The sequence below is a fragment of the Pelodiscus sinensis genome, chromosome 31, assembly GCF_049634645.1.
Source record: "Pelodiscus sinensis isolate JC-2024 chromosome 31, ASM4963464v1, whole genome shotgun sequence".
In the NCBI taxonomy this organism is placed as follows: Eukaryota; Metazoa; Chordata; order Testudines; family Trionychidae; genus Pelodiscus; species Pelodiscus sinensis.
The window spans coordinates 6,136,578-6,162,458 of NC_134741.1; the positions used below are offsets into that span (position 1 = coordinate 6,136,578).

Sequence of the window (25,881 nt, forward strand, 5' to 3'; positions counted from 1 at the left end):
TTCTTGCGCAAGTAAATTTACAGCAAAACGTAGGAAAAGAGGGCTTCTTGGGCAAGACTTATTCCTCTCCCCATGAGGAATAAACCCTCTTGTGCAAGAGCTCTTGCACAAGAAGGTAGTATGAGTGGGCAACAGGGGTTTTTTGTGCAAGAAATCCCTATGGCTAAAATGGCCATCAGAGCTTTCCAGCACAAGAGAGCGTGCACACTGCCACAGACATTCTTGCCCAAAAGCACATGGCAGTGTGGACGTGCTCTTGCACAAGACATTTTGCGCAGGAACTCCTGCACAAAACAGTTCTTGTGTAAGAAGCCTGCAGCATAGATGTAGTCAAGGGTTGTTTGGGTTTGTTACGAGCACTGAGCTTTGTACAGCAGCCCAGGGAACATTGTGAAAAGCCAAAACCTTCCTGCCCTGGGTGTCCCTGGCCAGCCTGCGAGTGGCACAAAGGTTCCTGGCAGTGATGGCTTTGGGTAATTGGTAACAAACCCCAACAGCTCAGATGAGGTGGCTGAGTGGTTAAGGTGATGGACTGCTAATCCATTGTGCTCTGCACGCATGGGTTCAAATCCCATCCTCATCGGGTGTTTGCAGCCCTTCCTCTTGCTTCTCCCAGCTCTCTCTTCAGTTCAGTGCCAGCCCCTCCTGTAACCCTGCCTGCCCCAGCCCCTCCCACTGCAGCCTGGGGAAAGGGGAAATCTCCACAGAGACACTCCCAGATGGGACCCTCAATCTCTTCTGCCCTCAAGGGGAAACCTCACAAAGGAGATTCCAGGCAGCCAGGCCATGGGGGTCTCTGAGATGCCCCAGCCCTGCAGCCTGTCCCACCTGGCTGTTGCCGTGGTCCCTCTGTGAGGTCACTGTCTCCCAGCCAATGAGCTGAGGAGCTGCAAAAGTTCCTTGTGATGTCACTGCTCCCTTGCAAGCTCATGTCCTGCCCCTGGCCAGCCCCTTGGCATGTGTGAGCTGCTCCTCCTGCCCCCGTCACTCAGGGCTGGTTCTGGGGCTCACACAGGGAACATCAGAGGCTGCTCAGGGGGCCACATGCCCCCAAGGTCACCCTTAAATGTCAGGGCAAGCCAGGATCTATCCCGTCCCTTCCCCAACACCCCACCCCTTTGCTGAGCCCCTGCCCTCCCCAAACCTTTCCATGGACTCTTGGTTACTAATGGACACTTGCCACTAATGACATAATCACACCCCAGCCATTTTGCTAGGGCTGCAGCTGGGGAGAAAATTTTAACTTAAATCATTAAACAATTAAGCATTTGAACTGTCTCATGTTAGTTGATCAAACTTCATTTTAAATAAAGGAAAACATTACGGCCAGCACAAAAGGTTTTGGTGCCACACCCCTAGAGACTCTGGTACAAAGAAGACACATGAGAAGAACCCAACTTTCTTCCTTTTGCTGAGACATGGATGGATCTAGCTCGGGTTTCACTCAGGGCGTCTGTCTGCATGTGAAGTACCTGTGACAGCCCCTGTGCTCCTCTGCCCCTCATCAGCAATGCCATCTACTTGGGGGAGAAGTTGCCCTGAGACTTGCAGAAGGGACAACCTGGACAAACTAATAGCACTCAGGCACCCTTCAATAGCTCAGCTGGCAGAGCGGAGGACTGTAGTGTGTGTGTAGCAAGTGATCCTTAGGTTGCTGGTTCAACTCCAGCTCGAAGGAGCCATTCTTTTCCCTCCTCGGACTTTTCTGAGGTTTCCCTGCTGTGTAGATGTGCTAGTTTGAAATCACCTAGTTTGGAATCACTATTCAAGACCAGCTTATTCCAAAATAAATGTGCTGTGTAGTTGTAGCCAGAGAGATGAAGCAGCAGGAGGGAAGCCAGAAGTGCAGAGGCCAGGTGGAAAAGTGAGTATCCCAGGTACCCACACACACTGAGCCATGTTGGTCCCGTGGTGTAATGGGAAGCACTCAGGACTTTAAATCCTGTTTTTTCTGTTCAAATCTCAGTGGGATCTGCTGGGGTGGGGTTGTTGTTGTTGTGAGGTTTTTTACACTGCATGTCTATGGTCTCTGCTGTGTGCTTTTTGCACAAGAATGGCTGTTCTTGTGCAAAAACTAACGGAGTGTTTACCCTGCATGTACATTCTTGCACAAGAAAATGTACAGTAAACCATTGGACAAGAGAGCTTCTTGTACAAGAGTTATTCCTCTCCCCATAACGAATAAGCCCTCTTGCACAAGAAGGCAGTGTGCACAGGCAAGAGGGATTTCTTGTGCCAGAAACCCCTATAGCTAAAATAGCCATTAGAGCTTTCTTGCACAAAAGAGTGTCCATGGATGCTCTTTATAAGGAGATACACAACCTCATAGAGCTGGAAGGAGCCTTCAGAGACTAGTTAGTCCTGTCCCTGTGCTCATAGAAAGGTCAAGAACCATCCACGACAGATTTACATCAGATCCCTAAATGGTTATCTCAAGGATTGAGCTCACAACCACAAGTTTAACAACCCAATGCTCAAATTACTAAGCTATCCTACCCTCTCAGACAACAGCACACAGCAGTGGATGTGCTCTTGCACAAGAACTCTTGCACAAAACAGTTCTCGGGCAAGAAGCCTGCAGTGTAGATGGAGCCTAAAGTTTTTCATATTTTTTGTTTTAAAAATATTTCCAACAGTTGTTCAATGTGCCCCAGGCCTGGAATTGTGCTGCAGCCGCCTCCCTCGCTACAGTCGCTGGCTTCATGTGCACTGGCCTTCTGTCTGGGTGCTGGCAGGGGGGTGAGAGGTGGTGGGTACCGATGGGTAACAGGTGCCAAGGTGCATCCAGATACACCAGCATCTGCATCTCTGCAAGTGACCTCACTGTGCACAACTCAGCTTTTATGAAACACTTTCCTACTGTCTGCGCCTAACACCAGTGTCACTGTCTGCTCCTGAGGGGTCCTGTCTGGGGGAAAATGGGAATTCCTGGGGACACTGGCCCAGTGTTGAAACATCTCACAGATAACATGGCAAAGAGGAAGCCTAAGAGACTCTACATCTACCAGGAAACATCAAAACTGTCAAGCCAGATGGGACTTGAACCACCAATCCGTGGTATAAGGAGCCAATGCTTTTTCCATAAGACTACCGGGGCACACCAAGAATGACACAGAGACAGAAATTCCCTCTTCCAAATGCACATTCCTCAATTTTAGGTGCCAGATTCAAGCTCTTGGAAGGAGCCAGAAACACAGGGAGGGCTGATCACACCCTCTAAAATCAGCTCTCAGGAAGCACCTCCAGCTGCCCCCAAAGTGTGGGTCACCTCACACAAGCCATGAAAGAAACTCAACACCTGGACATCTCATCTCCCTCCCAAAGCCAGGGGCTTGCTCCCACAGTCGCAGCCTCAGCAGGGAGCCGCACTGGGGAAGGGAGCGGGTCCCACAGGTTCTGGGGCTGGCGGGGAATGGGCGGTTGTCACTGAAGGGGAAGGATAAAATGCAGCCATGTTCTGAGGGCAGGGAGAGTGGCTGGGGCTGTGCTGGTGGCACCGTGGGACGGCCCTGGGGAAGCTCTGTAATGTGACCCTGGCTCCAAAGGCAGCAAGTGCAGAATCCCCCTTGGCGAGTGTGAGAGGCTCCGACCAGCCTGGTCTGAATCTGTCTGACGGCCTGGACGACCCCGATGCTGGAGTGTCAGAGCCCCTGTCAACCGGCTTGTGTTTGTCCCCTCTCCCAGCAGGGAGTTACAGGCGCCTCTCTCACAGCCAGAGCACTGGGACCACCATGGAGAAGGACTCACTGGGCAGTGTGTGGTACCCAGGGACTTACAGTGGGAGTCAGAGCCCTGCCTGGCCAGTGCCAGTCACCTCTGCACCTGCTCCAGGTTTCTGGTTTCCTTCTCCATAACAAGCCTCCCCAATCAGCCTTTCCTGAACCAGCAGTTCAGGGGAGGCCTCTTCTGTGTCCCAGGAGGACTTAGGAAAATGTGAGCAAAGGCCACAGCAAGGCACCACTGGGAGTTGAACCCAGGATCTCCTGTTTACAAAACAGGTGCTTTAGCCAGCTAAGCCATGGTGCCCTCCACAAGCCAATTGGTAAAACTATTCTATTGTATCCCAGACAACACCTTTGACTCCCAAAGTGCAGCCAATCCCCATTTCCCTCCAGCCCTGGCAGTGTCTGGCTCCCTGGGCACAGAAAGCTACAGCTCAGTGGGCAGAGGCTCTGACATGCACATCTCCCCCAGCCGCTGGGACTGTGGAGTTGGCCTTGAGATTTAGCGTTGCTCCGGGGAGGGAAAAGTGCAGTAAACACTAATCAACTGGATTGTAAGCCCTTGGGTCTCACAGTTTGGGGTGAGGGCCCGGCCTCCTTTGGGTTGGTCCCTTCCTGAGGGCACAGAATTAAGAGAGAATTCCTTTGCCCTGTAGCAATCTGAGTTGGCCAAAGATCAAGTAACAAATTTTTTGTTCACATATAAATACAGGAGAAGATGGTAATGATGGCCAAGTGGTTAAAGAGTTGGCTTAGAAATAGGAAAGTGTTTTCCTGTGCAGGCTCCAATCCTGCTCACAGACAGGTCTGTGTTTTGGTCATACCCCTAACAAGGGCAACAAGCTTGGCTGTCAGCTGTTTGCACAGCTGGACCCAGAAATATCCTGAGCCTTGATTCTGACTGCCAGGCTCTTTTCAGCTCACTGCAAACTGCCTGCCAGCTGTAGGTGAGGCTGAGTATGCATGAAGCCAGTTGTGCCTGACCAATCTGCCTGCTTTTCCTACCATTCCTCAATATGTAACTGGAGTTGGCTTCCTTCATTTGAGCTTGGCCATGTCCCCACAGTGGGAAGCCAAAGGGAGCAAAGAGCAGGATGCTGGTGGGGTGCCCTCTGGGTTTGATTTAGTGAGTCTTAGTTAGACTGGCTGAATCAAGTTCCAGAAGATTAATCACAGCAATTCCTCTCCAGCTGGACGTGCTTCTTGTTCTTCTGTACAGAACAGCCAATGGGCATTCAGATCTCAGCCTTGCTCAACTGATGGGAATAGAAACCAGACACCCAGCAGGTTTGAGCTGGTTTCAGTTGAGGGACCCGTCTGCCTGGTTTATGTGCATTGGCACAAGAACACATGAGGGGTTTGCTAACATTTTAAGAATCCCTGTTCAATCGAAATCCATGACTGACACACCTGGAGGTGCAAACGTTTCACTTAGGATAATCAACTTTTTAAGGGGGCACTTGACATTGGACCAAGGACCTCTACAATCGGCACTCAAACACTACCACTGAGTTACACTCGGCCGTGGTTGTACATGACAGCCCAGTGTTGGGAACTTATCCCCTGGCAGCACTGTCTGCAGGAGCAGGTGGTACCTTGCACATATGGCCATCAGCCACTGGGCCATAAATATCCGCATTCCACCACCTGCACTGCAGGGCCTGCAGAGACTCCTCCTTCGACCACAGCTCCAAGAGGGACTTTATCTGTGGCCCAGACCATGACAGTGCCCGGCATTTTCTGCGCTTTGTTTGGTCCTGGGCTGTGTCCCTGGAAGGCCAGAAGGGGCTTGTGCCTGTGACACGGCTCTCTGAGAGGCAGGAAATGCTCAGGCTTAGCCAAATGGCTGAGAAGCAACGCTTTACGGCAAAAAACACGAGGACAGCTCTGGCCGGATCCCTGAGCAATGCAGAGCAGCTAGTAATCACTTCCCCACCTCCCTAATTTTCCCACAAGCTACTGCTGCTTGCATTGGTGGTGTAGTGGTGAATACAGATGCTTTCCACTCAATTGTCTTGGCTTTAATTTCTAGCCAATGCAATGTGAGGAGAGAGCAGCAAGTTTTCCTAGCAAGGTTCTACTTTAACCCCGAAAATGGGCACAAGTGGATCCTGCAGCCAAGGTCTCCCTCTCACTGCTTTTCATCCTATCTGAGAAGCAGGAATCACTCAGTCTTAGCCAAACAGCCAAGAAGCAATGCTTTTCAGCAAAAAAACACGAGGACAGCTCTAGGTCCAGATCCCTGGGCCATGCAGAGCATCTTGCAGCTACTTCCCTGCCTCTCCCTTTCCTGCTTTTATACTTAGCCCAAGAGCTCCAGTGGCGCAATGGGTCAGCGCACAGTACTTATATGGCAGTACTTGTAGGAGACATGCTGAGGTTGTGAGTTCGAACCTCACCTAGAGCAGTGCTTTTTAGTCCCTGCTGGGCTGGCTTCTTCCAGTGAAAGTTGGGGGAGCTGGGATTCTAGCTCAGAGGAGAAGGGATCAGTGAAAATTCCCCCTCACATATTATGGCCTCTTCAGAGTGAATGCTGGGTGGCCAGAATCTGAGGCCCTTAGTGAACCTCAGGACAAGGAAGCCAAAAAGCATGGAGCACAAGGACCTCCCAACAACCACCTCAGGCCTTACTGAGGCTTGAACTCAGATGACAAGACTCAGAGTTATGAGTGCTGCTCCTTACACCACGGGACGGAGACATTGGGGCTGGCATAGACACCTGGGACACTCAGGTCTCAGACTGGCCTCTGCTCTCTTGGCTTCCCTCCAGCTGCTTCATCTCTCAGGACTCTCTGTCTACGTCTACACTGCACATTTATTTTGGAATAAGCTTAGCTTATTTGAAAATAGCACGTCTACACTGCAGGGAAACCTCAACATGAGTCTGAGGAGGCTTCCCTAATGTAGACGTGTTACCTTGATTTAGAGCCCCAAGTTGAATAACTTAGAATGGCCGTGGGGAGGGGCTATTTCGAAATAGCAGAAGTGGAGCATCTACACAGGCCTCATTTTGAAATAGCTAATTTAGACTAGGCGTTATTCTTTGTACAATGAGGTTTACAGAAGTTGGAATTAGCCGTCCGTTATTTCAGAGTTATTTCAAAATAACGGAATTGCTGTGTAGACTCTTACATTGTTATCTGGAATAATGGCCATTGTTCCAAAAGAACTTTTCTGTGTGGACAGAACCTCTGTCCTGCCCCAGCTCTGCTGCTTTCAGGACAAACTCCTTGTTAGGACCAGTCACAATCTGGGATCAGTGACGGTCTGTCCCACCTGAGATGTGTGTTCTACAAAAGCCTCCTGTTCCCCACCCACTTCTCAATACTGGCTGCAGACACTTACTTTGCATGGGGGTGTAGCTCAGTGGCAGAGTGTTTGACTACAGATCATATGCTTCTTGGTTCAAATCCAAGTACCCTGTGTAAGAGTGTCTATTTCCCAGAGTCATTCACATTTCCATTGTATATGAACTCTTTGAATCAATACAAACTCTTAAGCTATGTCTACATGGCAGGGCTTTTGCACAAAAACATGCAGAGCACAGCACGAGTGTTCTTGCGTAAGTAAATTTGCACTACAGCATTGGAAAACAGGACTTCTTGCAGAAGAGTTATTCCTCTCGCCACGAGGAATAAGCCCTCTTGCAAAAGAGCTCTTCCACAAGAGGGCAGTGTAGATAGGCAACATGAATTTCTTGTGCAAGAAGCCCATATGGCTAAAATACCCATTAGAGTTTTCTTGCGCAAGAGAGCAACCACACTGCCATGGACACTCTTGCACAAAAGCACATCTCTTGTGCAAAGCACTTGGCAGTGTGGACGTGCTCATGTGGAAGACCTTTTGCAAAAGAACTCTTGCGCAAAACAGTTCTTACACAAGAAGGCTGCAGTGTAGATGTAGACGTCATGTTATGATGGTGTTTAGGTCAGTAACTGGGGCCACTAAATGGTGCCTGTGACCTGTGACCTGTGTTGGATCCATATTGCTGCTCAGAGACTGGTCAGAACTGGATTTTCCTGCCAACTGGCACGAGGGTTCCTGACAATAAGCAGCGGAACGGCTCTGCACAAGAGGGTTTTTTTGTGCAAGAAGGAGCAGTGTAGATAGCTCCTTCTTGCACAAAAGCCTGTGCTGCAAAAATGATGGCTCATTAGGTATGCAAATGAGGTGCAGCAATATTCATCCCCACACTTCATTTGCATATCTTATTGCTCAGCAATGCGCAGCGTAGACACAGCCAAGGAAGCCAAACACTGGCATTACCAAGGATTTGCAGCAAACCAACATCTCACCAGCGGGTCCCACTGAGGTCGTGGTGCAGGATTCAGACTCACTTGCCGAGGAAGGTTCTAGAATCTCCCTTCTTCACAGAAACATTTTTTAAGCTTAGACAGAAAGCAGAGGGGCCATGTTTACACTGACAGGCTCTTGTGCAAGCAATATGCAAATGAGGCTAAGCGTGGACTATCACACTGCTCCTTCACGCACAAGAAACCCCCGTGACAATAAGCAGCGGAACGGCTCTGCACACGAAGGCTCTGTCTACACTGGCGGCTTCTTGCGCAAGAACCGGCCACACTGGGCCACTGACGCAGGTGACCGGCAGCAGCTCTGTGGGCTGGGCACATGCTCCAGGACTCCTGGACATATGGAGCCTCCCTCTGTGGCTTGGGCTGGAGGAGCCTGCCCCCTGCAGGGAGCCATGGACCAGCCACTGCAGCAGCAGGAATTTGGGCATCAGGTCACCCCACTGGGGACAATGGAGGGAAGAGAAGAGTTTTCCTTGCTATTAGGGAAAGGAGCCCAGGCCAAGGCCCTTTTAGCCACTGGGGCTGGGCAGGCTGGAGCCTCCTCCTATGAGATCTCTGCTCTGCTTCCTGCAAAGGTCTCAGCCTCTTGTGTGTCTCTGCTTCCCTGTCCATAGCAGGCAGCTAAAGGGTGGGTGAGGACAACCACCACAGCAAACATCTCAGTGGCCAGCATGGGGCTTGAACCCATGACCTTGGTGTTATTAGCACCACACTCTGACCAACTGAGCTAGCCGGCCTATCAACAGGGCTCATAAATAGCCCTTTCAGCTGCCAATGGCTCTTCTCTGATGGGGCCACTAGCGACTCATTGTGATGTGGGCTGGCTAGTCCAGCTGGTCTGAGGTGTCACGGAAATCCAGACTCAGGGTTGGAAGGAGTGAAACACTTTTATTAAGAGCTGTGGGAAGTTTCAAAAGAAAGATTCCAAAATCAAGTGTCCGTGGAAACCTTATATACATTCATGGTTGCACACAAAATAGAATAGACATCACATAAGCTAGTGACAGCGTTACAATTGGCTTAATGCTTAAAGCTACTTTTATCTCGATATGCAGAGATAAACTTAGTTACATGGGTGTTAGTCTCATCCTTGCAGCAGAAAAGCTAGATCAGGCTGGTTTTAGTAGGTTCACTATCTCTCACACACAACGCAAGGTCACGTTCAGTCAGTTGCATACACACTTCACATTGTTCCTTTTAACAAAATACATTTTCCTTCTCAGAGGTTTGGTCAAGGTGGCTGACGGGGCGCACTGAGACCCAGGGAAAAGAGGCAGCCGGAATCTCTTGCTGCCAGCACCTTGCCTCCCAGCTTCTTCCCTGTCAGCAGCAGCTGCAGCCCCTTTCGGCCACTGGGTCAGCTGCACTTTTCCAGTTGAGCTAATTCTGCTCCACCTGCAACCTGTCTCCAGTCAGAGCTCCTGCCACGGCCTGGCCCAGGAGGGCTCGGGCCCAACAGCTTTTCCCCACGACTTCGTAGGAGGTCAAATAGGAAGGGGCCACTGGTGCTCACGCTGCTCCTGGGGAAGGGACCGGGTCCCACAGGAGCTGAGGGGGGGGGGACGGGGAATGGCCGGTTGTTACTGAAGGGGGAGGATAAAATGCAGCCACGTTGTGGAGGGTGCAGGAGAGTGGCTGGGGCTGCCGTGGGACATCCCTGGGGGAGCTCTGCAATGTGACCCTGGCTCCCAAGGCAGAAAGCACAGAATCCCCCTCGGCCAGCGCGAGAGGCTCCGACCGGCCTGGTCTGAATCTGGCTGAAGGGCTGGATGACCCCACTGCTGGAGTGTCAGAGCCCCTGTCAAACCGCCCTGTGTTTGTCCCCTCCCCCACCAGGAAGGGCACGGCAGGACCCACACACCTACCAGGAGTCTCAGGCACATCTCTTGCACCCAGAGCACTGAGATGACCATGGAGCAAGTCTTGGTGGCCAGTGTGTGATACCCAGGGGCTCTCTCCTGTGAGCTGTGACTGCCCCGGGGAAGTCTCACACAGAGGTCTTGGGATCACAAGCTCCCTGTAACTCCCATCATGCAACAGGCACAGGTCCAGCCTGTTCTGTAAAAGCTGCTCTGAAAATCAGAGAGCAGCTAAACTGACTCAGGTGGAATTTGAACCCACAACCTTTAAATAACTAGCTTGGCTCACACTGATGGCTACAGATTAGAAATCCAACACCCTTGCTATTGCACCACAGCACCCCTCAGCTCTTCTCTCTGCTTTGCAGCAGGGCAATTGCTGGGGTAGAAGAAAGGGAAAAGCTGAGCCAGAGGAACACACGCTCCCCCTCCCACACTCTGGGTACGTCTAGACTACCGTGTTTTGTCGACGGAAGTTTTGTCGACAGTATCTGTCGACAAAACTTCCGTCGACAAAGAGCGTCCAGACACATTGAGTTCTGTCGACAAAGCAAGCTGCTTTGTCGACAGAACTCCGTAGTCTGGACATAGTGTTACAGGCAATAACACCTTCTGTCGACAGAGTTCTGTCGACAGAAGGTGTTATGCCTCGTAAAATGAGGTATACCAGCGTCGACAAACCTGCTGAGTTCTGTTGACGTTATGTCGACAGAACTCAGCAGTAGTGTAGACGCTGGTATAGTTTTGTCGACAAAAGTCCACTTTTGTCCACAAAACTAGGTAGTCTAGACACACCCTCAGAGCCCCCCATACCCAACCCCCTGCTCAGAGCCTTAGCCGTAGCTTAAACCTGGTTCCAGAGAGAAGAGGCCAATGCAAACAGCCCCATGGCAGAGAGATAGTCATCACGTCAGTGGGTGGGGCAGGGTGCTGGGGGCAGATCTTGACCTGTTCAGTGAATGGCTCCATGGCCCTGTTTGTACAGCAGGGACAGCAACATTTGCAGGCCCCCACAGAAGGATGCTAGTGTGATGCTTCACCCCAGGGCCCAGCAATGAGCCCCCCCGCCCAACTCCTTCTGTGCTCTAGGAGCCAGGTTTGCTGTGTGAATTATGTGGGGCAGGTGCCGTCAGGCCTGGGCACTGAAATTATTTACCAATTTCCCTGGCTGTCTGACACTGCTAAGATCAGGGCTGAGTGGTTCAGGTTTTCGATTAGAAAACCAATAGACTAAGCAGGTCCACAAAATCCACTAACTCTGCAGCCCAAGAAAAGTAAATGTGAACCTCAGTCCTCCCTGTCCCTGCCCCTCACGCCATGGGGCTGGAACGCCAGAGGCCTGAGGTGTCTTAGTTGGGGGGCCACATCAGAGAGGGCTGGGGGCCTTTGGAAGAGGTTTTTTGTTTCTCACTTTTGTGGTCCCTGATTTTTCTGTGGGTCAGTGGTCCCCCGACCCAGAAAAGGTTCCCCACCCCTGCCATAAATAAAGCAACATTGAAACCTTTTGTGCTGGCCGTAATGTTTTTCCTTTATTTCACATGAAGTTTGATCAACTAACATGAGACAGTTCAAACGCTTAATCATTTAATGATTTAAATTAAACTTTTCTCCCCAGCTGCAGCCCTAGCAAAATGGCTGGGGTGTGATTATGTCATTAGTGGCGAGTGTCCATTAGTAACCAAGAGTCCATGGAAAGGTTTGGGGAGGGCAGGGGCTCAGCAAAGGGGCGGGGTCTTGCGAAAGAGACGGGATAGATCCTGGCTTGCCCTGACACTTAAAAGGTGACCCTGGGGGCATGTGGCCCCCTGAGCAGCCTCTGATGTTCCCTGTGTGAGCCCCAAAACCAGCCCTGAGTTGACGGGGGCAGAGGGGGAGCAGCTCACACATGCCAAGGGGCTGGCTGGGGGCAGGACATGAGCCTGCAAGGGAGCAGTGACATGGCAAGGGCCCCCTGAGGGTCCCAGCTGGGAGTGTCTCTGTGGAGATTTCCCCTTTCCCCAGGCTGCAGTGGGAGGGGCTGGGGCAGGCAGGGGTACAGGAGGGGCTGGCACTGAACTGAAGAGAGAGCTGGGAGAAGCAAGAGGAAGGGCTGCAAACATCTGATGAGAACGGGATTTGAACTCATGCATGCAGAGCACAAGGGATTAGCAGTCCATCACCTTAACCACTCAGCCATCTCATCTGAACTATTATGATTTGTTACCAATTACCCAAAGCCAGCACTGCCAGGAACCTTCGTGCCACTTGCAGGCTGGCCAGGGACACCCAGGGCGGGAAGGTTTTGCCTTTTCACAATGTTCCCTGGGCTGTTGTACAAAGCTCAGTGCTGGTAACAAACCCAAACACCCCCTGGCTACATCTACTCTGCAGGCTTCTTACACAAGAACTGTTTTGTGCAACAGCTCTTGCGCAAAATGTCTTGTGCAAGAGCACGTCCACACTGCCATGTGCTTTTGCACAAGAATGTCCGTGGCAGAGTGCACACTCTCTTGTGCTGGAAAGCTCTGATGGCCATTTTAGCCAGAGGGATTTCTTGCACAAAAAAACCCTGTTGCTCATTCATACTACCTTCTTGTGCAAGAGCTCTTGCACAAGAGGGTTTATTCCTCATGGGGAGAGGAATAACTCTTGCCCAAGAAGCCCTTTTCCTTCATTTTGCTGTAAATTTACTTGCACAAGAACGTGCATTCAGTGTAGATGTTCCTCAAGTTTTTGCGCAAGAACGGCCATTCTTGAGCAAGAAGCCTGCAGTGTAGAAGTAGCCCCTGGGTGCCCAGAGACAGGCTGTCTAGTCACAGTCTGGCTCGGCGCGGGCTCTGCAATGGGAAGATGTCCACGGAGCAGGCAGATGGCAGCGGCACTGGGCTCTGGTGGGCCCAGCATCCAGAGGAGCGTTTCCGATATGAGTGTTTACTGACAGTGTCCGTCTCTGGTCTGATTTCACAGTGTGGTGAGACACTGGCACCCACAGCAGCATGGATGGGGTGGCTGGCGGGAGTGGCTGGCGGGCGGCCGGTAGGAGCCGCGGCAAGTGGCCAAGGGAGAGGGTGAGCCTCATTTGCATATCTAATGAACCACCATTGTTGTGGAAGAGGCTCTTGCGCCAGAAGGTGCAGGGGACAATCAGCGGGCGGAGGGTTATTTTTTCTCCTCCCTGGACTGATGTGGCTAGAACTGAGGAGAAGAAAATCCTCTTCCCTTCTCCTCAGAAGATGGAAATTGCAGTTGGTTCTCTCTCTGGTTCTACTAAAGCTGGACCCCAGGACTAGACTTTTTCTTTCTAAAACCCTGATGAAAACCAAGAGCCAATTGCTCACAGGCTGAGAATGTGAGTTAAGGAAGGGCACCGCCCAGCATGGGGCTTGAACCCATGACCCTGAGATTAAGAGTCTCATGCTCTACCAACTGAGCTAGCCAGGCTGTGTGGGAAAAGTTTCCTAACCTCCCATCTCAGGAGCCAAGTGTTCTCCACTGCCTGACTCAAGGCTCTTTCTTGCCCCTAATGTGGGGTTCTGGTCTGTGGAGAGGTTTGAACTCGAACCCCACTCCCGACACACCCACTTCTTTCCCCACAAGGAACGGCCCCATTTCCATCTCTCCAGGGACAGGAGAAGGGCTCTGGCCCGTTCTCTGCAAAATGCTCAGCCTGTTTCATTTTCTGCAGGAACGAGTGGGATCCATGCGCCCTGTTCCCCAGTGAGAGGTACGTGTCCTCTCCCCCCTTTCCACAGACACAGCAGGCCAGGGGGCTATGAGCCTCCAGAGGCCCCTTCCTACTTGGCCTCCCACAAAGCTGGGGTGAAAAGCTGCTAGACCCCAGCCCTCCTGGGCCAAGCCATGGCAGAGGCAGCAGGATTCACTCCCATCTTCTCCTGCCTGTGCCCTGGTACTGAGGGGCCGGCCCCTTTCCTGCTGCCCCAACTCTTATTCCCACAATGCACTTTGTGCAGGGGCCCTTGGTCTTTCTGCCAAGGTGCATGGCTGGGAGCCAGGACTCAGGGCCCTTCCCCCAATCTGACCTGCTCACACTGTCTGGCTGCCTCCAGCACAGGCTGAGCTCAGGGGTCAGGTGGGTGACCTGCCCTGCAGCTGTGATGGCATCAGGCCCTTCCCGCCGGCCTGCTCCGTCTGGAGATGGAGCTCCAGTGGCCTCACTCACCCAGCAAGAGGAACAAAACTCTCTTCATTGAACCTCAGGGCATGGAAGCCGAAGCACCTGAACCTTTTAACAACCACCTGAGTCTCAGGAGGTCCCACTCTGAGATTTGAGTGCTGCCCTTACACCATAGGACCTGTGGTGTGAAAGTGCAGTGGGCACCTCTGACTCTCAGCTCTCAGGCCGGCCTCTGCTCTCCTGGCTCCCTCCAGCTGCTTCATCTCCCAGGACTCCCTGTAAGAAATGTGTCACTTTCACCCCTGGGAGCAGCTCAGCCATGCAAAGGGGCTGCCTGGGGCAGGACATTAGCCCTCGAGGGCAGGGGTGGGTGTGGCAGTGACATCACAAGGGCCTTTTGCAGCCCCTCAGCTTATTGGCTAAAGGAGGTTGGGAGGTGATGACCTCACAGAGAATCCATGACAGTGGCCAGGTGGGACAGGCTGCAGGGCAGGGGCCATCTCAGAGCCCCCCCCCCCCATGGCTTTGCTGCAGGGAGTCTCCTCGAGAGTTGCCCTTGAGGCCTTTTTGGAGCCTTCTCCTTTCCCACGACTAACTGACCTAGATGCCAGACGTCCCTGTGGAGAAGGGAAGAGCCTCCAAGAAGGCCTCTATAAATGCAGCAGGGGAATTAGCTCAAGTGCTAGAGCACTCACTTAGCATGTGACAGGCAGTGGGATTGATGCCCACATTCTCCAACTGCAGCTTAGGTCTTATCCCTTATTTTCACTGTCAGGGGCTCAGTGGCCCCGTCCCTCTTCCTACCTGCTCTCCCAAAAGAGACAGACCCGGCTCCCCTTTCTTTGCCCCCAGCAATTGCCATGCTGCAAAGCAGAGAGTGGAGATATCAGGCTCTGTGGTGCAATGGAAAGCATGTTGGACTTTTAAGCTGCAACAAAATACAGGACTGTGTAGCACTTTAAAGACTAACGAGATGGTTTATTAGATGATGAGCTTTCGTGGGCCAGACCCACTTCCTCAGATCAAATAGTGGAAGAAAATTGTCACCACCATATATATCAACGGATACAATTAAAAAAACAGAACACATATGAAAAGGACAAATCAAATTTCAGAACAGAACGGGGATGCGGGGGGGAAGGTAAATGTCTGTGAGCTAATGATATTAGAGGTGATAATTGGGGAAGCTATCTTTGTAATGGGTAAGATAACTAGAGTCTTTGTTTAGGACCCCGCCGTAAAGTGTCGAATTTTAGCATGAATAATAGTTCCGAGGATTCCCTTTAAAGTGAAGTTTTAAAAGGCTTTTGAAGCAGGATGCAGGTAATTAAGTCATTGAGATAATGTCCTTTCTGGTTGAAATGGCAAGAAACTGGTTTTTTTCTGTATTTTGTTTCAGCTACCCTAGACTAACATGGCTACTTTTCTATCACTGTTTTAAGCTGCAGTGATTCATGTGAGCCCAGCTAGACATTCAAAGTTTGTGGGTTCAAGTCCCACGAGTGTCACTTTAGCTGCTTTCTCATTTTCAGGGCACAGCTTTTACAGAACAGGCAATCCTTAGGGTGAAACTGGGGTGGGCTTGAGTCCAGACAGTTCCCAGCAGACCCCAGTGAGGATGGAGGGAAGGGCTGGTTCTTGCAGTTGGGGCTGGGAGTTGTTCTGAAAGGCTTCAGGGGCCATTAGATCGTTTTATCCCTCCCTGTCTCCTACCAGTGCTGAGCAACACTCAGGCTACGTCTGCCCTACACTGCTCTTCTGGGAAAAGCTACGCAAACTTCAAAACCCAGTTTGTGCAGCTTTTTCTTCTGCTTTTTTTGGGGGGCTGGGAAGAGGCTTTTCTGACATTTGGCCTGTTACACTGGGCAAGTCACACAAGGGAGGCAGCAGGCAGAGCGGGCCCAATGCACCAGCCTGGCAGGGCAGGGGAGGCCAAGGCACAAGCAGCTGCCTGGCCTAATTTATCTGGCTTCCCCAGTTTGGCACCCAGGGGCATTATCAGCTGACGTTACCCCCCTCCCCCCCGTCACATGAGCGTTGGGCTCATCAACAGGCTGGTCAGCAGCAGCTGCAGTTACCTGGGCACTGCAATAAGAGAAGACCCTGTGTTTCTGCCTGGTTTTGAACCAGGGACCTTTTGCGAGTTAGGCAAACGTGATAACCACTACACCACAGAAACACATTTCAAGGGCTGGAACTTGTCTGACTGTTCTGTTCCTGGCTCTTTCTAACACCCTGCTCTGCAGGGGAGGGGGATGCTCCTTGTGAACACTCCACCTCTTGTTCTCAGGGAAGCACCTAATTTCCTCACCAGCCCCTTGAGATTTGTAGCTCAAAGCTGGAGCTGCTGTGGCAGGAGGTGAAGCTACAGAAGCTGACGGGGGACAATCAGCGGGCGGAGGGTTATTTTTTCTCCCCCCTGAGCTGATGTGGCTAGAACTGAGGAGAAGAAAATCCTCTTCCCTTCTCCTCAGAAGATGGAAATTGCAGTTGGTTCTCTGGTTCTACTAAAACTGGAGCCCAGGACTAGACTTTTTCTTTCTAAAACCCTGGTGAAAACTGAGAAACAACTGCTCACAGGCTGAGAATGTGAGTTAAGGAAGGGCACTGCCCAGCATGGGGCTTGAACCCATGACCCTGCGATTAAGAGTCTCATGCTTTACCAACTGAGCTAGCCAAACTGCATGTGAAAAGTTTCCTAATATCCCATCTTAGAGTAACAGGAGCCAAGAGTTCTCCACTGACTGACTCAAGGCTCTTTCTTGCCCCTAATGTGGGGTTCTGGTCTGTGGAGAGGTTTGAACTCGAATCCTGCTCCCGACACACCCACTTCTTTCCCCACAAGGAACGGCCACATTTCCATCTTTCCAGGGACAGGAGAAGGGCTCTGGCCTGTTCTCTGCAAAATGCTCAGCCTGTTTCATTTTCTGCAGGAACGAGTGGGATCCATGCGACCTGTTCCCCAGTGACAAGTGTGTGTCCTCTCCCCCCTTTCCACAGACACAGCAGGCCAGGGGACTATGAGCCTCCAGAGGCCCCTTCCTATTTGGCCTCCCACAAAGCTGGGGTGAAAAGTTGCTAGACTCTAGCCCTCCAGGGCCAAGCCATGGCAGAGGTAGCAGGATTCACTCCCATCTTCTCCTGCCCGTGCCCTGGTACTGAGGGGCTGGCCCCTTTCCTGCTACCCCAACTGTTATTCCCACAATGCACTTTGTGCAGGGGCCATTGGTCTTTCTGCCAAGGTGCATGGCTGGGAGCCAGGACTCAGGAACCTTCCCCAAATATACAACCCCGCCCCCCCAACCCTCTGTTCAGCTCTCTTACTGTCTGGTTGCCTCCCAGCGTGGGCTGAGCAGGTGACCTGACCTACAGCTGGGAGAGCATCAGGCACCTGACCACAAGTCTGATCAGTCTGGGGACCAAGCTCCATTGGGCCTCAGACACCCAGCACAGGAGTAAAACTGCCCCTGGGGAACCTCAGGACAAGGAATGTAAAACCCACAGAGCACAAGGAGCTCACAGCAACCAGCCCAGCAGGTCCCACTGAGACTTGAACTCAGATTGCAGGATTCAAAGTCCTGAGTGCTGCCCCTTACACCATGGAACCTACATATACAACTTTTGGTGGGGACCTGGGACATTCAGGTTTCAGGCTGGCCTCTGCTCTCCTGGCTTCCCACCAAGGCTATGTCTACACGCACGGCTTCCTGTGCGAGTAATATGCAAATGAGGCTAAGCATGGAATCTCACTGACCCTCATTTTCATACCTAATGAGCCACCATTTTTTTCAGAAGAGGCTTTTGGGCAAGAATGAGTTACATCTATTACTTTTCAGGAAGAACGGCATTGTATAAGAGGGTTTTTCTTGCGCAAGAAGGGGCAGTGCGCAAGGGCCTCTTCTGAAAAAAATGGTGGCTCATTAGGTATGCAAATGAGGGTCAGCTAGATTCCATGCTTAGCCTCATTTGCATATTACTCGCGCAAGAAGCCGCGAGTGTAGACATAGCCCAACAGTTTCATCTCTCAGGACTCTCTGGCTACATCTCCACGGCACATTTATTTTGGAATAAGCTATTCTTGAACAGTGATTTCAAAATAGCACGTCTACACTGCAGGGAAACTTCAGAATGAGTCCGAGTCAGGCTCCGCTAATGTAGATGAGCTATCTCGATTTAGAGCCCTGGTAGAAATAGCTTAGAATGGGCCTAGGGAGGGGCCATTTTGAAATAGCAGAAGTGGAGCATCTCCACAAGCATTATTCTGAAATAGCTAATTGGGAACAGGAGTTATTCCTTGTAGAGTGAGGTTTGCAGAAGTTGGAATAAGCCATCTATTACTTTAGATTATTTCACATTAACGGAATTGCTGCACAGACTTTGGCATTGTTATTCTAAATGGCCATATTCCAAAATAACTTTTCTGTGTAGACAGAACCTGTGTCCTGCCCCAGCTCTGCTGCGTTCAGGACAAATTCCTCGTTAGGGTCCATCTCAGTCTGGGGTCAGTGAGGGTCCATCCTACCTGAGATGTGTGTTACTCAAAAGCCTCGTGTTCCCTGCCTAGTGCCCAACACGGGCTGTAAGTATCTGTTTTGTGTGGGGGTGTAGCTCAGTGGCAGAGTGTTCAACTGCAGATCAAGTGGTCCGTGGTTCAAATTCAAGTGCCCCCTTTGGAAATCTTCCTTCAGTAGAAACATTTACCTCTCCAGTTCTATTGCCTCCTGGATTTCTGTTGTATGTGGACTCTTTAAATGAATACAAACCATTAATGTTTTCTGGCACCAATACACATAAACCAGGCAAACCCATCCCTCAGCTGGAACCAGCTCAAACCCGCTGTGTGTCTGGTTTGCATTTACAGCAATTCAACAAGGGTGAGATGTAGATGCCCATTGGCACGTCCTTGGTCTCTATGGGCTGGACTGTGCAGAAGAACAAGAACCACACCCAGCTGGGGAGGACGGGCTGCGGTCAACCTTCTGGAGTTCGATTTAGTGAGTCCAACTAAGACCAGAGAGCACCTGACTAGTGGCCAGAAATCTGCTCTTTGCCGCCTTTGGCTTCCTGCTGTGGGGACATGGCCAAGCTCAACTGAAGGAAGCTGCCTCCAGCTACATAAGGGGGGATGGTGGGAAGAGCAGACACATTGGCCAGGCACCACTGGGGGCTGCCTCCCTCACCTCCCCCGTACCTGGCAGGTGCCTGGGCCAGCTTAGCCATGGGGCCGCTCTCTGGGACAGCGAACATGGACATAAAGCAGGATTCTCTCATTCTAGGACCATTTGTTGGTTTTTCACCTGTCACAGCTACAGACTAGCAGGGCCCCACCGAAGGGAACGACTATGTGGCCCTCAGACCTTTTGTTTGCTGTTGCCCAGGCACTGCTAAGCTCACAGCTGTGCTGGCCAAGTGGTTAAGGTGTTGGACTTAAAATCCACTAGGTTTTCCCAGCTAAGGTTCAAATCCTGCTCACAGCGAGGCCTGTGTTTTGGCCACACCTCTAACCAAAGCAACAAACCCCTGAGACACTCTCCCCACACTCCCCCTCCCCTGTCAATCCCCTTCTACTTCTTTCAGTGCCACATCCAGACTGAAGAGGATGCTCTTTCTCTTTCTATGAGGCAGAAGGACATGTCCAAAGAACAGGGTTTTCCAAAATTTGGTGCCCTGTAGCAGCAGATGGCAGGAGCCAAAGAGGCTTGACAGCCTGTTCCATCCCAGCGCGCCGCCCTCCCAGCCTGCTGCTGCTCCAGGAGGGGGTGTCAAGTCATGTGCATCGGGGCATTCGTGATGTCACGTGTGATACCAACACACAAAGCCCTGCCCCCCACCCCAGGAGCTACTGGCAGGCAGGCACAGACCCTCTGTCCTCACCTCTGCAACCAGCCGTTCCCAAGGGGGTGAGTCTGGGCAGAAGGTGATTCCAGGATTCTGTTCCTGCCCTTGTGGACAGAGACACCTGGACAGAGAAGCAGCTCCAAAAGGCCCCTCCATAGCTCAGCTTATAGAGCAGAGGACTGGAGCAGCTGCCCCTAGGCGGCTGGTTTGACTCTACTTCTAAGGAGAGTTCTTTTCCCCTCCCCTGGATGAGGCAGAGCAGGCAAGGCCCTTCTAGGGGGGACAGACAGGCTCTCTACAGAGGACCCAACCAACAGCTCAGCCCCAGAAACAAAGGTCTCCTGCCAGAGCCAGGAAATGAACCAGACACCTTTAAATCTTCAGTTTAACACTGTCCCCACCAAGCTAGTTCAGCAGCTGTCAGGGAAGATTTTCCCCACAGCAGCACACAAGAGAGCAGCTGTTGCCAGTGGCCCTGTAGGGCAAGATGAGCTTGACCAAGCCTCAGGCCAGCTGGACTAGCCAGCCCACGTCACAGTGAGTCACTAGTGGCCCCAGCAGAGAAAAGCCCTTGGCAACTGCAGAGACGTCCCTGTAGCTGTCTGTAGTGTCTTTTCCAACAGACCTCTCGTGGGGCTGCTGGCTTGGGTGTTTAATGCTTGATACTAGTAATACCAAGGTTATGGGTTCAAGCCCCATGCTGGCGCCAAGGCTGTTTCGTTTGGTGCCCTGCGTTTGTAGACCTACCTGCTATGAACAAGGAAGGAGAAAAAAGTCCTGAAAAGTGGAAGAGTGGAAAGGAAGCATGGAGCAGAGTGTCAGCTCCTCCTCCTGTAGCACTGCCCATGTGAGAGAGAGAAGGGGCAGTTTGAGTCACCCAGCTCTGCCCCATGTGAAAAGGGCAAGTGTTGCCTTAGCAGTGAGGGAGAGGTGGGAAGGAGCCTGAAGTAACCTCTTGGGTCACAGCTGCTGTAACATGAGACAATGAGGTTAGAAAAATGACTAGACAGTGGCCAAGTGAAACATCAGGCTGGTTTCCCTGAGTGGGAATCAGACCAGACCAGCAAGAGTTTTGTATCCTAACCACTAGACCACCAGAGACACCTGACACATGCCTCTTTGCTCACCTACACTACTCACCTACACTAGCCTTTCGCAGGATGACGGAGATGAGGGTCCATTCTTCTTTGCCCAAAGGAGACAAGAACAGAAACCAAACAGAACATCAAAGCAGCCAGACGGAGTCATGTGAGTTGTCCAACTAGCCCAGGATCCTGTCTCACAACAGCAGCCAATTTCATTGTCCCAAGGGAATCCTCAGGACAGACAGTTATTAAGTGATCCCTCCCGTCACCCATTCCCAGCTCCTGGAATACACTAACTAGGGACACCTGCCCTGTCCATCCTGGTGAAATGCCATTCATTGTGGCCACCAGGGCTTCCAAAGTTGAGTAGCTCTGCATTATGGGTTCTTATTAATGTCAAGAACCTCAAGCAATGTAAAGCCAGAGTGTGATGGAACTGGAAAGGAAAATGTTTACACTAGAAGGAAACTTTCTAAGGGGGCACTTGGATTTGAACCAAGGACCACTTGATCTGCAGTCAAACACTCTACCACTGAGCTACACCCCCACAAAAATTAGCATCTGCAGCCAATGTTGGGAACTGGACGAGGAGCAAGAGACAAGAGGCTTTTGTGTAACTCACATCCCAGGTGCCACCCTTGGGCTTGGGCTCCACACTGAGCAGGCTGGTGGCAGGGGTCTGATGCTGTCACAGCTGCAAGGCAAGTCACTCATCTGGCCCCTGAGTTCCATGTGGGCAGCAGCCAGACAGTGTGAGTGGAACAGAGCGTCGTGGGGGGCGGGGATTTGTATATTTTAGGAAGGGTTCTGAGTCCTGGCTCCCAGCCACGCACCTTGGCAGAAAGACCAGCGGCCCCTGCACAAAGCGCATTGTGGGAATAAGAGTTGGGGTGGCAGGAAAGGGGCCGGCCCCTCAGCACGAGCGAGTAGGTGTGAGAAGATGGGAGTGAATCCTGCTACCTCTCATGCGCAAAGGCAGCACTTTTCCAATGGAGCTAATTCTGCCCCGCTTGCAACCTGCCTCCAGTGCTCCTGCCACTGTCTGGCCAGGAGGGCTGGTGTCCAGCAGCTCTCTGCCCCAACGTGGCTGGTTTTAGGGAAAGCAAGTAGGAAGTGGGGGCCGGGGGGGGGGGGCTACTGGAGCCACTTAGCCCCCCCTGGCTGGCTCTGCTGGTAAAAAGAAAAATTGGAAATTTTTCCCCTCATTGGAGAATGTGGGCAGTGATCCCACTACCTCTCACATGCAAAGCAAGCGCTCTACCACTTGAGCTAATTCCCCTGCTACACATACAATGGTCTTCTTCGAGGCTCTTCCCTTCTCCACAGAGACGTCGGCCTTCTAGGTCACTTAGTCGTGGGAAAGGAGAAGGCTCCGAAAAGGCCTCAAGGGCATATCTCAAGGAGACTCCCTGCAGCAAAGCCATGGGGGGGGGGGGGGGAGGCTCTGAGATGGCCCCTGCCCTGCAGCCTGTCCCACCTGGCCACTGTCATGGACTCTCTGTGAGGTCATCACCTCCCAACCTCCTTTAGCCAATAAGCTGAGGGGCTGCAAAAGGCCCTTGTGATGTCACTGCCACACCCACCCCTGCCCTCCAGGGCTAATGTCCTGCCCCAAGCAGCCCCTTTGCATGGCTGAGCTGCTCCCAGGGGTGAAAGTGACACATTTCTCACAGGGACTGTTCTATTGGGCACCATCCCTAGGGCTGGGCAGGAGGGAGGGGGAGGCTCAAAGCAGGAAGTGGGGGGAGGGGTTGTGATAGGACAGTACCTGTAAGAAATTAAAATGTGGAGTGTGGGAGGCTCAAGGCAGGGATTTGGGGAGTGTGTGAGAGTGGGGGGGGCTCAGGGCAGGGATTTGGGGAGTGTGTGAGAGTGTGGGGGGGGGGGCTCAGGGCAGGGGTGAGGATGTGGGAGGGTAGAGAAGTCAGGGCACAGGATCTGGGATATGGGGGAGGCTAGGGGCTGGGACTGTGTGTGTGTGTTGAGGGGATCCCTCTGCTCTGTGCTCCCTGAGGCCCTTTAACACACATGGACTGACCTGGGCGCAGGCCAATGAGGGGGGTTTCAGTGAAGCTACATGTAAATGGATCCCCCTAGCAATCCCTGCCAGCCACACGCACAGGGGGAGGGACTTTAGCCAAGGAAGCAGAAGCAGCCAATCTGAGGGAGGTTTAGAAGCAAAGATGGGCTGCTGCCAGGATGGATGAGGGGATGTCACAGGGCAGGAGCATGATAAGGGGGGCAGAGAGGGCCCTGCTGCACTGAGAGACATGCCAAAGCCTGGGATTGAACCAGGAACCTTTAAATGTTTCATCTAAGGCTCCGCACACTGAGCTGCCAACAAACCCGTCTGGCTCATTATTAACTGTCCAGGATGTTTGGCAGCCGTGTCACAGCCTGAGTGTTGCTCAGCACTAGTAGGAGACAGGGAGGGACAAAATGGTCCTTTCAGAACAACCCCCAGCCCTAACCCCTAGGACCAGCCCTTCCCTCCACCCTTACTGGGGTCTGCTGGGAATTGCCTGGATGCCAGCCCACCCCAGTGTCAGCTTAAGGATTGACTGGTCTGTAAAAGCTGCATCCTGGAAATTAGGAAGCAGCTAAAGTGACTCTGGTGGGACTTGAACCCACAGCCTTTGAATGTCTTGCTGGACTCACATTAACCACTACAGCTTAGAAGTCCAACATGCTTTCCATTGCACCCCAGAGCCTGATGGGCTGGTGAGTTGGATATCTCCACTCTCTGCTTTGCCACTGGGGGGGTCTGTCTCTTTTGGGAGAGAAGGTAAGAAGAGGGAGGGGGCCACTGAAATTAAAGGATAGAGCTGTAATTGGAGAATGTGGGCATCGATCCCACTGCCTCTCGCATGCTAAGCAAGCGCTCTACCACTTGAGCTAATTCCCCTGCCTGCAAAAGGCTTTGCTGCCTCACCCACCTTGTTCCAGAGCCCACAACATCCCTGCGAGTGCTACTTGTGAGACTCACACCTGTGGGTCGGCTAGCTCGGAGGTTTAGGACGTGGTGCTCATATCACACTGACGCGTCTTAAGAGCAAGCCCCTTATTTCAAGCTATAACAGGCTCACTATTCCGACGTCCCTGCATGCGGATTTATTTCGAAGTGCTGTGTAGCCAGCCCCAAATTACAAAATAAGCTATTTCAAAATACAGGCAATCCCCGAGTTACGCGGATCCGACTTATGTCGGATCCGCAGTTACGAACGGGGCCCTTCCTCTCCCTGGTCTCCAGCAGACCAGGGAGAGGAAGCAAAGCGGCGGAACACGTGGCCAGCTGACAGCCCAGACGCATCTGGGCTGTCAGCTGGCCGTGTGCTCTGCTCTGCTCCCCCTCCCCCTGGTCTGCAGACCAGGGGGAGGGGGAGCAGAGCAGAGCAGAGCAAAGCGGCGGAGCACGCGGCCAGCTGACAGCCCAGACGCGCCGTGGCTATCCTGCTGCCCTCGGGCTCCGTGGCTTTGCTCTGCTCTGCTCTCCCTCCCCCTGGTCTGCAGACCAGGTGGAGGGGGAGCAGAGCAGAGCAGAGCAAAGCCGCAGAGCACACGGCCAGCTGACAGCCCAGATGCGTCTGGGCTGTCAGCTGGCTGTGTGTTCCGCCGCTTTGCTCTGCTCTGCTCTGCTCTGCTCCCCCTCCCCCCGGTCTGCAGACCAGGGGGACGGGGAGCAAAGCAGAGCAAAGCCACGGAGCCCAAGGGCAGCAGGATAGCCACAGCGCGTCTGGGCTGTCCCGCTGCCCCCGTGCTCCGCGGCTTTGCTCCGGACACCTGTGGTACAGCAGCTGGGGCGCTGCTGGTTGGTCCCGTAGCGCCGCTCTGGGCGCCACTGGACCAACCCAGCAGCACCCCAGCTGCTCTGCCCCAGGTGTCCCCAAGTCAGCAGCTGCTGAAAATGACCAGTGGCTGACTACAGGAAGCCCCTGCCCCGGGCTTCCTGGAATCAGCCGCTGATCAGTTTCAGCAGCAGCTGAATCTGGACGCCAGTTCCGACTTACATACAGATTCAACTTAAGAACAAACCTACAGTCCCTATCTTGTACGTAACCCAGGGACTGCCTGTAGGCGCATTGATTATTTTGAACTATGGGACGCACCCCTAGTGAGTTAGAGCTGAACTCTGCCCCCAGCTCCCTGCTCCACCCACCCACCTACCTACTGACTCCCTCGCTGCCATGGGGCTGTTTGCACTGGCCTCTTCTCTCTGTAGCCAGGCTTCAGCCAGGACTGAGACTCAGGCAGGAGAATGTGACCCGGCTCCCTGCACCTGGGCCCTGCATTTCTCATCCCTTCAGAGACACTTGCCAGCGGAGGAATAAATCACAGTCACATGAGTGTAGATTATGAAACTTTGTAGCTGTTGTTGCCTTGGAAACTCCCCACAGACCTTCCCCTGGGGTCCCGGGCAGCCCACTCACACTGCACAGCTTTCTTCGAGGTGAGGGTGCTGTGTAGACGTGCCCGTCCTGTTGAGGGCCAGCCTGCTGGGGCGAGGCTCTGGCCACTTCATTTCCTCGTGTCTCTCAGGCTGTGTTTACACTGCAGGGCTACGTCTACACTGGCGGCTTTTTGTGCTAGAGCAACTGCTCTTGTGTAAAATCTTGCAGAGCGTCTACACTGAAGGCACATTTTTGCACAAGTAAATTTATACTGCAGCATCAGACAACAGGGCTTCTTGCACAGAAGTTATTGCTCTCCCCACGAGTAATAAGCCCTCTTGTGCAAGAACTCGTCCACAAGGAGGCAGTGTGGACGGGCAACAGGGGTTTCTTGCTCAAGAAAGCCAAATATCTAAAATGCCCGTCAGAGCTTTCCTGCGCAGGAGAACGTCCACACTGCCATGGCTGCTTTTACAGAAAAGCACTTCTCTTGTGCAACAGCACATGGCAGTGTGGACACACTGTTGGGCAAGACCTTTTGCACAAAACAGGGTAGATGTAG

At 52.5% G+C, this 25,881-nt stretch overlaps 12 non-coding genes across 12 annotated transcripts; 3 read left to right on the forward strand and 9 right to left on the reverse strand.

Annotated features, from left to right (window-relative positions):
• The first annotated feature begins 501 nt into the window (after window positions 1-501).
• TRNAS-GCU (transfer RNA serine (anticodon GCU)) lies at window positions 502-583 on the forward strand. The gene has a single exon. It is a non-coding gene; the product is annotated as a tRNA-Ser (tRNA).
• Window positions 584-1,588: 1,005 nt separating this feature from the next.
• Window positions 1,589-1,678, forward strand: TRNAY-GUA (transfer RNA tyrosine (anticodon GUA)). The gene is given in 2 exon segments: window positions 1,589-1,625; window positions 1,643-1,678. It is a non-coding gene; the product is annotated as a tRNA-Tyr (tRNA).
• A 2,274-nt stretch (window positions 1,679-3,952) lies between these two features.
• On the reverse strand, window positions 3,953-4,026 carry TRNAT-UGU (transfer RNA threonine (anticodon UGU)). The gene has a single exon. It is a non-coding gene; the product is annotated as a tRNA-Thr (tRNA).
• A 2,009-nt stretch (window positions 4,027-6,035) lies between these two features.
• On the forward strand, window positions 6,036-6,129 carry TRNAI-UAU (transfer RNA isoleucine (anticodon UAU)). The gene is made up of 2 exons: window positions 6,036-6,073; window positions 6,094-6,129. It is a non-coding gene; the product is annotated as a tRNA-Ile (tRNA).
• A 2,569-nt stretch (window positions 6,130-8,698) lies between these two features.
• TRNAI-AAU (transfer RNA isoleucine (anticodon AAU)) lies at window positions 8,699-8,772 on the reverse strand. The gene has a single exon. It is a non-coding gene; the product is annotated as a tRNA-Ile (tRNA).
• Window positions 8,773-11,994: 3,222 nt separating this feature from the next.
• TRNAS-GCU (transfer RNA serine (anticodon GCU)) lies at window positions 11,995-12,076 on the reverse strand. Its single transcript has one exon. It is a non-coding gene; the product is annotated as a tRNA-Ser (tRNA).
• Window positions 12,077-13,241: 1,165 nt separating this feature from the next.
• Window positions 13,242-13,314, reverse strand: TRNAK-CUU (transfer RNA lysine (anticodon CUU)). The gene has a single exon. It is a non-coding gene; the product is annotated as a tRNA-Lys (tRNA).
• A 2,800-nt stretch (window positions 13,315-16,114) lies between these two features.
• TRNAV-AAC (transfer RNA valine (anticodon AAC)) lies at window positions 16,115-16,187 on the reverse strand. The gene has a single exon. It is a non-coding gene; the product is annotated as a tRNA-Val (tRNA).
• Window positions 16,188-16,616: 429 nt separating this feature from the next.
• TRNAK-CUU (transfer RNA lysine (anticodon CUU)) lies at window positions 16,617-16,689 on the reverse strand. Its single transcript has one exon. It is a non-coding gene; the product is annotated as a tRNA-Lys (tRNA).
• Window positions 16,690-17,543: 854 nt separating this feature from the next.
• On the reverse strand, window positions 17,544-17,615 carry TRNAQ-UUG (transfer RNA glutamine (anticodon UUG)). Its single transcript has one exon. It is a non-coding gene; the product is annotated as a tRNA-Gln (tRNA).
• Window positions 17,616-21,406: 3,791 nt separating this feature from the next.
• Window positions 21,407-21,478, reverse strand: TRNAC-GCA (transfer RNA cysteine (anticodon GCA)). The gene has a single exon. It is a non-coding gene; the product is annotated as a tRNA-Cys (tRNA).
• Window positions 21,479-23,537: 2,059 nt separating this feature from the next.
• On the reverse strand, window positions 23,538-23,642 carry TRNAR-UCU (transfer RNA arginine (anticodon UCU)). Its single transcript has 2 exons — window positions 23,606-23,642; window positions 23,538-23,573 (listed from the first exon to the last, which is right to left on the reverse strand). It is a non-coding gene; the product is annotated as a tRNA-Arg (tRNA).
• Between the last annotated feature and the right edge of the window lie 2,239 nt (window positions 23,643-25,881).